An 11819-nucleotide genomic window follows, 5' to 3' on the forward strand; every position below is an offset into this window, starting at 1 on the left:
TAACCATGTGTGCCTTGTGAGATGGAGTTCGAAAAACATTTCATGAAAGTAGATCTGCCTTTGTCAGCAGCACATTTCAACAAATTACATATATCTAATCATAACACTCTTTTAGAATATTCCTACTTTCGTAATAATACCGACCAATTTCTTCATTTGTGTAGCCTGTTGTTGTATAATTAGCTTATTAATGCTGATAATGTCCATACAACAATTGAAATGCTTTTTCTCATCACGGCGAACCAATTAAAACATTGTTATTTGTGACTGCTTTTCGACTGTTTCTAGCTTGCAGTGGAAATATGTTGTTCACATGCATGTAGTACAGTGTGTCGTATTACATTATTACATCAATATCAGAGTAATCACAGCGAAACTTCTATACTTCAGATCTTCGACGCTTTTTACCGGATGCACAAAGGGATCACGCCTGTGGAGATTATCCCTTACTAAATTTTTGTAACAGATCGTACAGATACGCTAGCTTACTAGCCAGCGAGAAGATAACCTTGCTTTACTTTCCTGCCTTGATTCTTAATCACATGATTTTATAATATTCCTTGCTTCCTTATTCACTACCCTCTGTCCCTTCTTGCGATCTGGAAACCTCGCCGAGGCATATGGTGCAATTCCAGCGGCCAATGGCTCATCGGTTACTGAAGTATACATTTTTCTTGACAGAAGAAAAACAAAACAAAACTATGCACATATAAATAACACAAAAGTATAACGTGCTAACGAAGAAAGTTGGAGCGCTTAAATGGCGAAAAACGAAACACTACCCAAAGGCAATAAAATTCAATACAAAGTAAGGCAAAATTTATCGTATGGGCAATATTACCACTGCTCACATGCGCCGTTCCGATGTGAGCATATGGCCGTGCTACTTTTCCGCTCCCCGCCTCAAATTTCCCACGGTGCTAGCGAGGCAAGCGCTAAGCGCGGCGCGAGAAACTGTGCCTCAACCACAACGCCGCGCGACCTGGCGCAGACGCGTGTCGCGTCCCAGTCGCGTCGCGTCGCAATTTGCGCGGTCCTATTTGAACCTGTGATGTTACAAAAACGCGCACTGCGCTGCGTCGCGCCACACGTGCTATACGCGTCTAAATTTGCGCCTAGCCTTAAAGACATCACCTGCAGCGCCTCTTATGGACTCGTGGACCATATCGGTTGGACCCTAGACGACTGGAAAACCGTGGGCTCGTGAGATGAGTCCCAATTTCAGTTAATAAGAACTGATGGTAGGTTTCGAATGTGACGCTGACCACACGAATGCATGGACCCATGCTGTCAACAAGGCACTGTGCAATCCGGTGGTGACTCCGTACTGGTGTGAGCTGTGTTTACATTGAATGGACTGAGTCCTCTGGATCAATTTAACCGATCTTTGGCTGGAAATAGTTATGTTCGGTTACCTGGAGACCATTTTTAGCCATTCACGGGCTCCTTGTTCCCTAACAAAAACTGAAATTTTATGGATGATAGTGCGCCATTTCATCGTGTCACATTTGTTCGCGATTGGTTTGAAGAATATTTTGGACAGTTCCAGCGAATAATATAGCCACCCAGATCGCCGGACATGCATCCCACAGAACATTTATGCGATATAATCGAGAGGTCAGTTCGTGCAGGGAACTTCCAAGAACTTGTTGAGTGCAAGCCACGTCGAGTTGCTGCGTACGTCGGACAAAAGGATGTCCGGCACGAATTAGGAGGCCGTAATGAAACTATGCGATCGTCTGACGTTGTGTGTGAAACCTTGGTTTTAGGATTTTTATTTATTTAATCGTGTTCAAATGGTTCAAATGGCTCTGAGCACTATGGGACTTAACTGCTGAGGTCATCAGTCCCCTAGAACTTAGAACTACTTAAACCTAACTAACCTAAGGAAATCATACACAGCCATGCCCGAGGCAGGATTCGAACCCGCGACCATAGCGGTCGCGCGGTTCCAGACTGTAGCTCCTAGAACCGCTTGGCCACTCCAGCCGGCTTTAATCGTGTCTGAAACCTAAATGGACAATACAAAACAACTAAAATTACAACACAACTAATTAGCCCCAATTCTTCGAAATAATCCCCGTTCTTCACGTTAGTTTTGCATCAAGCCTCTCGCGATATTGGTTATGTGGTGTCACCGCCAGACACTACACTTGCTAGGCGGTAGCCTTTAAATCGGCCGCGGTCCGTTAGTATACGTCGGGCCCGCGTGTCGCCACTATCAGTGATTGCAGACCGAGCGCCGCCACACGGCAGGCCTAGTCTAGAGAGACTCCCTAGCACTCGCTGCAGTTGTACAGCCGACTTTGTTAGCGATGGTTCACTACCTACATACGCTCTCATTTACAGAGACGACCGTTTAGCATAGCCTTCAGCTACGTCATTTGCTACGACCTAGCAAGGTACCATATTCAGTTACTATGTCTTCTGAAAGATAATATTGTGACTCATCTACCGTCAAGAGCGACGTTTATCATAAATGGATTAAAGTTAAGTATCAACTAGCTACGTCCGCTTTCTGAATTCTAATTCCTTGTCATGTTCCAGACCTCACGTCAGTATAGTTCTTCCCGCCTCACGCCAGCGTGCGTGAGCTAAACGCGTGCATTTCGGCCTCCAATACTAACACGGTGTTGGCTCTTCAGCTAACACAACAGGTTATGTCATTATGTTTCAACTAATAGCGTTAAAAGAAAAGTACAAAATTAATGTTCTTTTTTGTTTGCAGTTACATGTCTGAGCTATGGCAGAAGAACTGAAATATACGTTGTGCAAGAAGGAAATATGGTTAAATAAATTTACTAAAGAAAGAGGGCAATCTGCAACGCGAGGCTAAAGAATGGCTGCGGTCCGGGTTCGTGATCCGGTCCGGTACAAAACTGTAACCTCGTCACAAATGTTGATTCCACCCACTGTAATGGTATGGGTAACATCCGTATTTACTCGTACTTCTCTCTTACAAGAGGTCCACACCAACTTTCATCACCGATTTCGTCCAAGCTTATTATGTATGCAGGGCGCGACCAGAAATGGAACAGCCATTTATGTGAATGCAACTTCCAGGTGGGGGCTGCCGCAGCGGAAAGAGCACGGCAGCGTACTCTAAAGGTCACGGAATTTTTTCAGTTTTTACGTTAATTCCACTGCAAATAAAGCGAAATAATGTTCAGTATATTGTATTTATTAATAGTATCATAAACGTTTTCAACATAGGATTATATAGCCAAACGGTTGGAAATAACTGTTTGGTACACTCACATAGCTTTCGATACATTCTACGAATGTCTTAATCAGAATGAAATTTTGAGAACCGTAAAACTACGTTACGAGAAGGCAATGGTCAGAAGTAAGAGCAGATATGCTCAAGTCAAAAATTAAATGCAGCACGTTCCTGCCTTTGACACGTGTGCCCAGGTAGAAACAACATCAGACTAAGGCATGAAAAGAAAAGGCGAATGGAGATTAGATGTTGTGAAACAGGGGATTATAAGGCGTGCAGGAAACTTCGTACGTAAAATTAGATATTTTTCACATTTTACATTTGATGATATAGACTTGCTTGGGTGAAATTCACCTTAAAAACAGGAGGGCAGTAATTTTGTCGGCATCATGAGGACGGTATGAACGTCGCATTTTTTACGATTACCTGGGTGGTGTGGAACGCTGCAACTGAGCCTCTTGAAGGTCCCCAGAAACAATTGGAATCAGTTGCCCTTTATGAGTCTTCAATTTTTTATTTACCATGACCGGTTTCGGATCGCCTAGCGAATTCATCATCAAATGATACACATTTACTGAATGTGAGGAGCGTTGTGGGAGTCGCGCAGAGATGTTAGGATCCATTGGTTTATTCCTGGTGCACACATTCTTCTCGAAAACGCAATGTATGTTTTCATATCTATAGCACTACACAAACTCAGCCACAGGAAGCAATTCATACGTGCTTTACACAAAATAAATAAACCAAAGATATTCATTTACATTGTGCAAAGTACGTGGCAATTGCTACCTCTGGAAAAACCACAGAGATTTATTTACAGTGTGAGAAGCACGTGGGAGTTGCTACCTGTGGCAAAATTTGTGCAGTGGTGTGGATTTAGCATTACTGGAAAACATACCCTACTCTTTGAGAACTGTGTGTCCACCAAAAATAAAGCAACGGATGCTCAAAACCCTACATGACCCCCATAATGCTTCACACATTCAGTAAATGTGTACCACATGATGACGAATCGCTAGATGTTTCGAAATCGGTCGTAGTAGCCTAAATAAAAATTGAAGAATCACAAAAGGTATCTGGTTGTAGTTATTTTTTAGTTTTATGACTGTTTCTGTAGAAAACAAACTTGTTTAAATTTATAAAAGGTTCTCTCTCATTTCACAGTTTGCAAGTAAACCCCGCTTAATGCATCATTTCGCTTAATATTGGCGAGCACTGCTGGTGATATACAATTGAATGTATTTTGGTGTTTTCTCGGGATGTAATTTCTTTATCTCTTTCGACGAGATACGAGCAATTTTGAAGTTTGTTGGTCTAATTAATTACCTGACGATAAAAATTGACATCGCGGGGTCGCAATAGCGGAGTGTATTTGCCGGCAGTCACTTTAATACTACACGATGGCTAGCCTTCTTCATTTTCAAAAATTTCGCCTTATAAGTGTTGATTTGTTTGTGTTCCCCAGGAGTCAAAAAACAGAAGAAATTTGTTCACATGCACGTAGGGCTTCATCAGATCACTCAAATACTTTTGGTGCAAGGCTGTTGTAAGTTTCCCACATTTTAACGAATTATGACTGCGTTCATACATTTTGCCGCATAGTCATCCACCGTTTTCTGAATCCTCGATCCAACAGAGCCAGCACTCTCTTGAAGGCATACGTAGATAGTTCGCAGTAATTCTGCAGAAAGGATTATGACATAAACGAGTGGGTTATTCTGCTCATATATCGGTTAATTTGCAGGGTAACTAACGTAAAAATGGAAAATGAAAAAGTTTCCGCACTGGGACTCGACCTCACGACCTTTAGAGTACCGCCGATCTCTACTGTTTCCGCCCGAGCCAGCTGCTGCCTGCAGACCACACAAACAGAAATAGGTCTTGCCTTTCCCGGCCCGCGCCAGAAACGTTATTTTTAGAGTTCCGTACCAGAATCGGTAAAAACGGTCCTCTTGCAAGATCACCTTATTGTCTGTCTGACTTTTAGGGCCCCTTTTTTATCAGGAGCGGGTAGAGGTATGACGTTGAAATTTATGTCGCGTACCAAGGTCAATGGTCCCTTGGTGGAGCAAAAAATTTAAGCTTCTAAATCAATGCAAGCCAAAGATAAATAGGGCCATTTATGTCACATTTTTTAACACTCGCAAACTCGCTCTTCAGTACCTACTAGGTACTTCTCGTAGATCTAGCACCAAAAAATTTCTCGAGAAGTAAGGTTTCACAGTACAAGTAGAGGAGAAACTCGCAAAATTGTAATTTGTAATTGTACCACATAAAAATACTTCTTTTGGTCATTTGTTGTCTGGCGTCAGTCCATTTGTTTAAGACCCCTTATTCCCAGGAACGGGTGGAGGTATCGATTTGAAATTTGTGACTACAGTCCCTAGCCGGTGTAAAAAAATTTAGCTTTCAATGTAATTAAAAGATACGGCCGTCTTTAAAGGCCGGCCGGAGTGACAGAGCGGTTCTAGGCGCTACAGTCTGGAACCGCGCGACCGCTACGGTCGCAGGTTCGAATCCTGCCTCGGGCATGGATGTGTGTGACGTCCTTAGGTTAGTTAGGTTTAAGTAGTTCTAAGTTCTAGGGGACTGATGACCTCAGATGTTAAGTCGCATAGTGCTCAGAGCCATTTGAACAAACCCACAGAGCGCGGGTCGTAATCACACTCGCCCGTTCTCTTTTAACGCTTGTCCATCTGGAGAGCCGACTTCCGTCACTTTCATTGCTGGCCAAGCCCTGCATACATCACCAATCTGGACGATCTGGTGCTGACGCGGTCCCCTTGTAAGAGCAGGGAATGTCCCGCGACGGCGAGGCGATTGCCGCAGACCACCAGCATGACGCGGCGTGCGGTTTCGGTCTTCAGACTTACCTGCCGGCCTCTGTTACAAGAACTGCTCCAAGTTCGCCGTGTCGAACTCGACGCCGCGTCCCCTCAATGAGCTACCACTTGTTTTGCTAAAACTTCGGGTATCGAAGCTAAAATGGAAGGTTATACTTTATCACTCTTACGCCAGTCACCAAAATAGCCAAAGCTTTAAACTACGTGCGTTTCATTACGATACTTCAGCAACGGACTTAGATGTTACGTTCAAAGAAGGAAAACAAATTTAGGGGTACACATCTCTTCGACGAAGAAGTGTTTAGAGGAGGAACATAAGCTATGATCTACAATAGTAAACAGCTAACCCGGGGCTCCAGCCAGTTGCAAATTGCCTATCTGAGGACTCAGATAGTCAACAAAACATTGATTTTCAGTATTTCGTATAACTGTTTACCGAATTTAAAATTTTAAAGTTGATTCATACTGTAATCCATCCACTGAGATTTATTATATTATATTGAAGGTTTAACGCAGAAAGACGAACAGTACTGTAAAAAACTGTGTACACAGAGCGTTCTGAAACTGTTCGTTCAGATTAATACTGGAGGTGGAGAACAACAAAACAAATATATTTAGTTGTGGAACCTATGGTCCCTGACGGAAATTTCTGAAGCTAGATACGATTTAGTATGCTAATTACAGCAGTGACATTTACAGGAACCGCTCGAATGCGATACGCACGCAGTACATGGTCGGACCACGATTGTCATGTCCATTTGAAGATGCCTGGCATCTACATCTACATCTACGTCCATACTCCGCAAGCCATCTGACGGTGTGTGGCTGAGCGTACCTTGAGTACCTCTATCGGTTCTCCCTTCCATTCCAGTCTCATATTGTTCGTGGAAAGAGGGATTGTCGGTATGCTTCTGTGTGGGCTCTAATCTCTCTGATTTTATCCTCATGGTCTCTTCGCGAGATATACATAGGAGGGAGCAATATACTGCTTGACTCCCCGGTGAAGCTATGTTCTCGAAACTTCAACAAAAGCCCGAACCGAGCTACTGAGCGTCTCTCCTGCAGAGTCTTCCACTGGAGTTTATCTATCATTTCCGTAAGGCTTTCGCGATTATTAAATGATCCTGTAACGAAGCGCGCTGCTCTCCGTTGGATCTTCTCTATCTCTTCTATCAACCCTATCTGTTACAGATCCCACACTGCTGAGCAGTATTCAAGCAGTGGGCGAACAAGTGTGCTGTAACCTACTTCCTTTGTTTTCGGATTGCATTTCCTTAGGATTCTTCCAATGAATCTCAGTCTGGCATCTGCTTTACCGACGATTAATTTTATATGGTCATTCCATTTTAAATCACTCCTAATGCCTAATCCCAGATAATTTGTGGAATAAACTGTTTCCAGTTGCTGACCTGCTGTATTGTAGCTAAATGATAAAGGATCTTTCTTTCTATGTATTCGCAACACATTACACTTGTCTACATTGAGATTCAATTGCCATTCCCTGAACCATGCGTGAATTCGTTGTAGATCCTCCTGCATTTCAGTACAATTTTCCATTGTTACAACCTCTCGATATACTATAGCATCATCCGCAGAAATCCACAAGCTCATATATATATATATATATATATATATATATATATATATATATATATATATATATATATACAGGGTGTTGCAAAAAGGTACGACCAAACTTTCAGGAAACATTCTTCACACAGAAATAAAGAAAAGATGTTATGTGGACATGTGTCCGGAAACGCTTAATTTCCATGTTAGTGCTCATTTTAGTTTCGTCAGTATGTACTGTACTTCCTCGATTCACCGCCACATGTGTGGGCTGACGAGAATCCGAACGCAATTGTGCAATCACGTCATCAGCACAGATTTTCTGTGAACGTTTGGGCAGAAATTGTTGGTGATGTCTTCATTGGGCCTCATGTTCTTCCACCTACGCTCAATAGAGCACGTTATCATGATTTCATACGGGATTCTCTACCTGTTCTGCTAGAACATGTGCCTTTACAAGTGCGACACAACATGTGGTTCATGCACGATGGAGCTCCTGCACATTTCAGTCGAAGTGTTCGTACGCTTCTCAACAACAGATTCGGTGACCGATGGATTGGTAGAGGGGGACCAATTCCATGGCCTCCACGCTCTCCTGACCTCAACCCTCTTGATTCATTTATGGGGGCATTTGAAAGCTCTTGTCTACGCAACCCCGGTACCAAATGTAGAGACTCTTCGTGCTCGTATTGTGGACGGCTGTGATACAATACGCCATTCTCATCAGGGATTCCATGCGACTGAGGGTGGATGCATGTATCCTCGCTAACGGAGGACATTTTGAACATTTCCTGTAACAAAGTGTTTGAAGTCACGCTGGTACGTTCTGTTGCTGTGTGTTTCCATTCCATGATTAATGTGATTTGAAGAGAAGTAATAAAATGAGCCCTAACATGGAAAGTAAGCGTTTCCGGACACATGTCCACATAACATATTTTCTTTCTTTGTGTGTGAGGAATGTTTCCTGAAAGTTTGGCCGTACGTTTTTGTAACACCCTGTATATATATTGTGAATAGCAACGGTCCTACGACACTCCCCTGCGGCACACCTGAAAACACTCTTACTTCGGAAGACTCTTCTCCATTGAGAACGACATCCTGCGTTCTGTTATCTAGGAACTCTTCAATTCAATCACACAGTTGGTCTGATAGTCTATATACTGTTACTTTGTTCATTAAACGACTGTGGGAAACTGTGTCAAACGCCTTACGGAAGTCAAGAAACATGGTATCTACCTGTCAACCCGTGTCTAGGGCCCTCTGAGTCTCGTGGACGAATAGCGCGAGCTAGGTTTTACACGATCGTCTTTTTCGAAACCCATGCTGATTACTACAGAGTAGATTTCTAGTCTCCAGAAAAGTCATTGTACTTGAACATAATACGTGTTCCAAAATTCTACAACTGATCGACGTTAGAGATATAAAATGGTTCAAATGGCTCTGAGCACTATGGGACTTAACATCTATGGTTGTCAGTCCCCTAGAACTTAGAACTACTTAAACCTAACTAACCTAAAGACATCACACAACACCCAGTCATCACGAGGCAGAGAAAATCCCTGACCGCGCCGGGAATCGAACCCGGGAACCCGAGCGTCGGAAGCGAGAACGCTACCGCACGACCACGAGCTATAGTTCTATAGTTCTGCACATCTGTTCGACGTCTCTTCTTGAATGTCCGCAATGGCAGAAGCAACGACGACAATTCTAGCTACGATGTCTTCTTTTGTTTCCACAACAGTTTCGCACACCACCTGCTTGATATGGCCCCCAGAGAAACAAATCCGAGTATTTGAGGTCAGGTGACCTGGTTGGCCGGGCCACAGGGCCATCTCCGCTAATTCATCGTTTTCCGAAGGTGGCTGTCAGATGAAACTTCACAGCAATTCTGAAATGGGATGACACCCCATCGTTATGGTGGTACATCCTTTGTCTGACTTTCAGAGATACATCCTACAGCAATTCTGGCAATACAAGTTCCGCGAAGGTGCGATATCTCCGTCTGCTGAGGCAGAATGGAAAAAATGTATTGTCCGGTGAACCTACCTCCACTGTTATTACGAGGTTTTGCCACGTTCGTAACGCTGGTTCCCATCCCGTCACCGAATTAAGCAACGCTGGGCTCAGTTAGTACTCGGATCGGTAACCGTTCGGGGAAAAGTAGATGCCGTTGGCTTTAAAGGACACACAAGTCGCCAAAGTGGCGTCCAACTGGAAGGCTTGCACAATGCAGCGGTCATCTGTTGCCGTAGTTGACCGTGGTCGACCAGTTCCTCTCCTTCGGGCTGTGGTGTCTGTGGTTCGGAACGCTCCCCGTGCACGTGAAACAACGCTGTGAGCAGTACCGAACCCCGGGCCTAGAATCACCACACGTCGTTCTTCTTCCTGTTTCGCCACGATTTCTCCACATGTAAAGTCGTCCAGATGTTGTCTGCGGCTCCTACAGTAATGAAGAACACCCTCACAGTGCACCATCATGTGCTCGCTGATTGACGCACACTGTCTTTTCCCGTTTATTCAGCTGCCTCGTGTTGTGTGGCCAGTCTCATTTGGCGCCATAATCTCGCTGAGCCCCACGCCATGTGACATCTAGCTTTCTGTCCACAACTAGGACATCTTTAGCAGCATTATCTCCCACTTTCATTCATTTTCACTGAGTAGTCAATACGTTACGGTACTTTATCTATCTCGTCCTTAAGGCTTGCAGTGCAGTGTGGTAAGACAATCCAGAGGTGCTGCAGGAAGAAACTACAAATCACACAGCAAATTATTTATATTCGAACAAATCATTATGCCTTTAACATTTGGTAAATTCTAAAAATGAAACGTGTTTAGTAAACACAAATATAAAAACTAATTCACAAAAGACGAAAAATGTTTATTCTTATCTATGAGATAAACATCTTTGAAATACACTACTTAACAAAAACAAAGAAAGAAGGGAACGAAATGAAAATTTACGGGATGAGAGTTTATGTGACGTCGTTTCAGTAATTACAAAAACGAGTCAAGTTTACAAAGAACTTGGCTTTGTGAAGCCACTTACTAGTATGACGTAGTACCACCCTGTCCGGCCTGGATGCATGCATTGGTTCGGTGGGAAATGCTGTCATAAAGCAGCGTACTCCAGCTGTACCTTAAAAACTGGCACAGAAGAAAAAAACTGAAAAAGTAAATCAGTTCACTTTCTAGAAGCCACATTGACCACAGACAACAATGTGTGACTTATACATTATCTAACCAAAAAAGAAGAGATAAAAGTTAAATTCTTTGAAAGGAAAATTTTGGGAAGTTATTTAGAGACATCCAAGATAAAACCACAGCAAAATGGAGAAAAATAACAAACACAGAGGACTCTGATTTATATAAAAAACGGTCAACACATCCGCAATTAAAGCTGGCACACTTCCTTAGATTGGACAAATACTTGGAGTTCTGGCATAAAGGAAAACCCACTGAGTTTGTATTCAGTACGCTCAAGGACGAAGGTCTCTGGAAACCTAGGCTAAGCCATTTAGACAACACCAGAGGAGATGCGAAAATCCTACGTCTGAGGAACTGAGAAATTAAACGCCAAGACGGAACTCATTGTAAAATCAGCGGCTTAGAGTTTTCATGGTTTCAAAAGCTTGTTAAAATAATAATTTGCGCGCATATCACTTCAAAACGAACGCCTTCAGTGAGTTGTTCGGACTTCTGGCTATTTGTAAGACACTGTAGCTTTTGTAGTTGTGTGCAGCGACAATAGGGACGACAAATAAACACATTCGTAGATGTCATCGTTAAGTGACATTGCCTTTACGGACTCTACTGTTTCTCTGAAGAAGATGACGACAGACTTCATGCACTACAGTGTATCTCTGTGGAAGACGACGTCAACAAGACGTGAAATGTTCTCATTGGCCAACGTGCTGACGTGAAATGTTCTCATTGTCCAACGTACTCGCCTCAGTTCCGGACATTCGAGTTCCTCACTTCTTCTCGGCTTCGCCAAAACAACGCAGAGAGGTGCTAAATCGAACAGTCTTTTGTCGTTATTCCGTATGCTCCTAAAACACACACACACACACACACACACACACACAAAATAATGAGGATGCATCGAAAAGTTAGTTCCAGTACCATGTCAGTACTGAGGGAAACGTCAACAACAATTTTTTATTGAACAAGTAAACAAAATAAGTACA

Source organism: Schistocerca piceifrons, chromosome 5 (assembly GCF_021461385.2).
Source record: "Schistocerca piceifrons isolate TAMUIC-IGC-003096 chromosome 5, iqSchPice1.1, whole genome shotgun sequence".
Lineage (NCBI taxonomy): Eukaryota > Metazoa > Arthropoda > Insecta > Orthoptera > Acrididae > Schistocerca > Schistocerca piceifrons.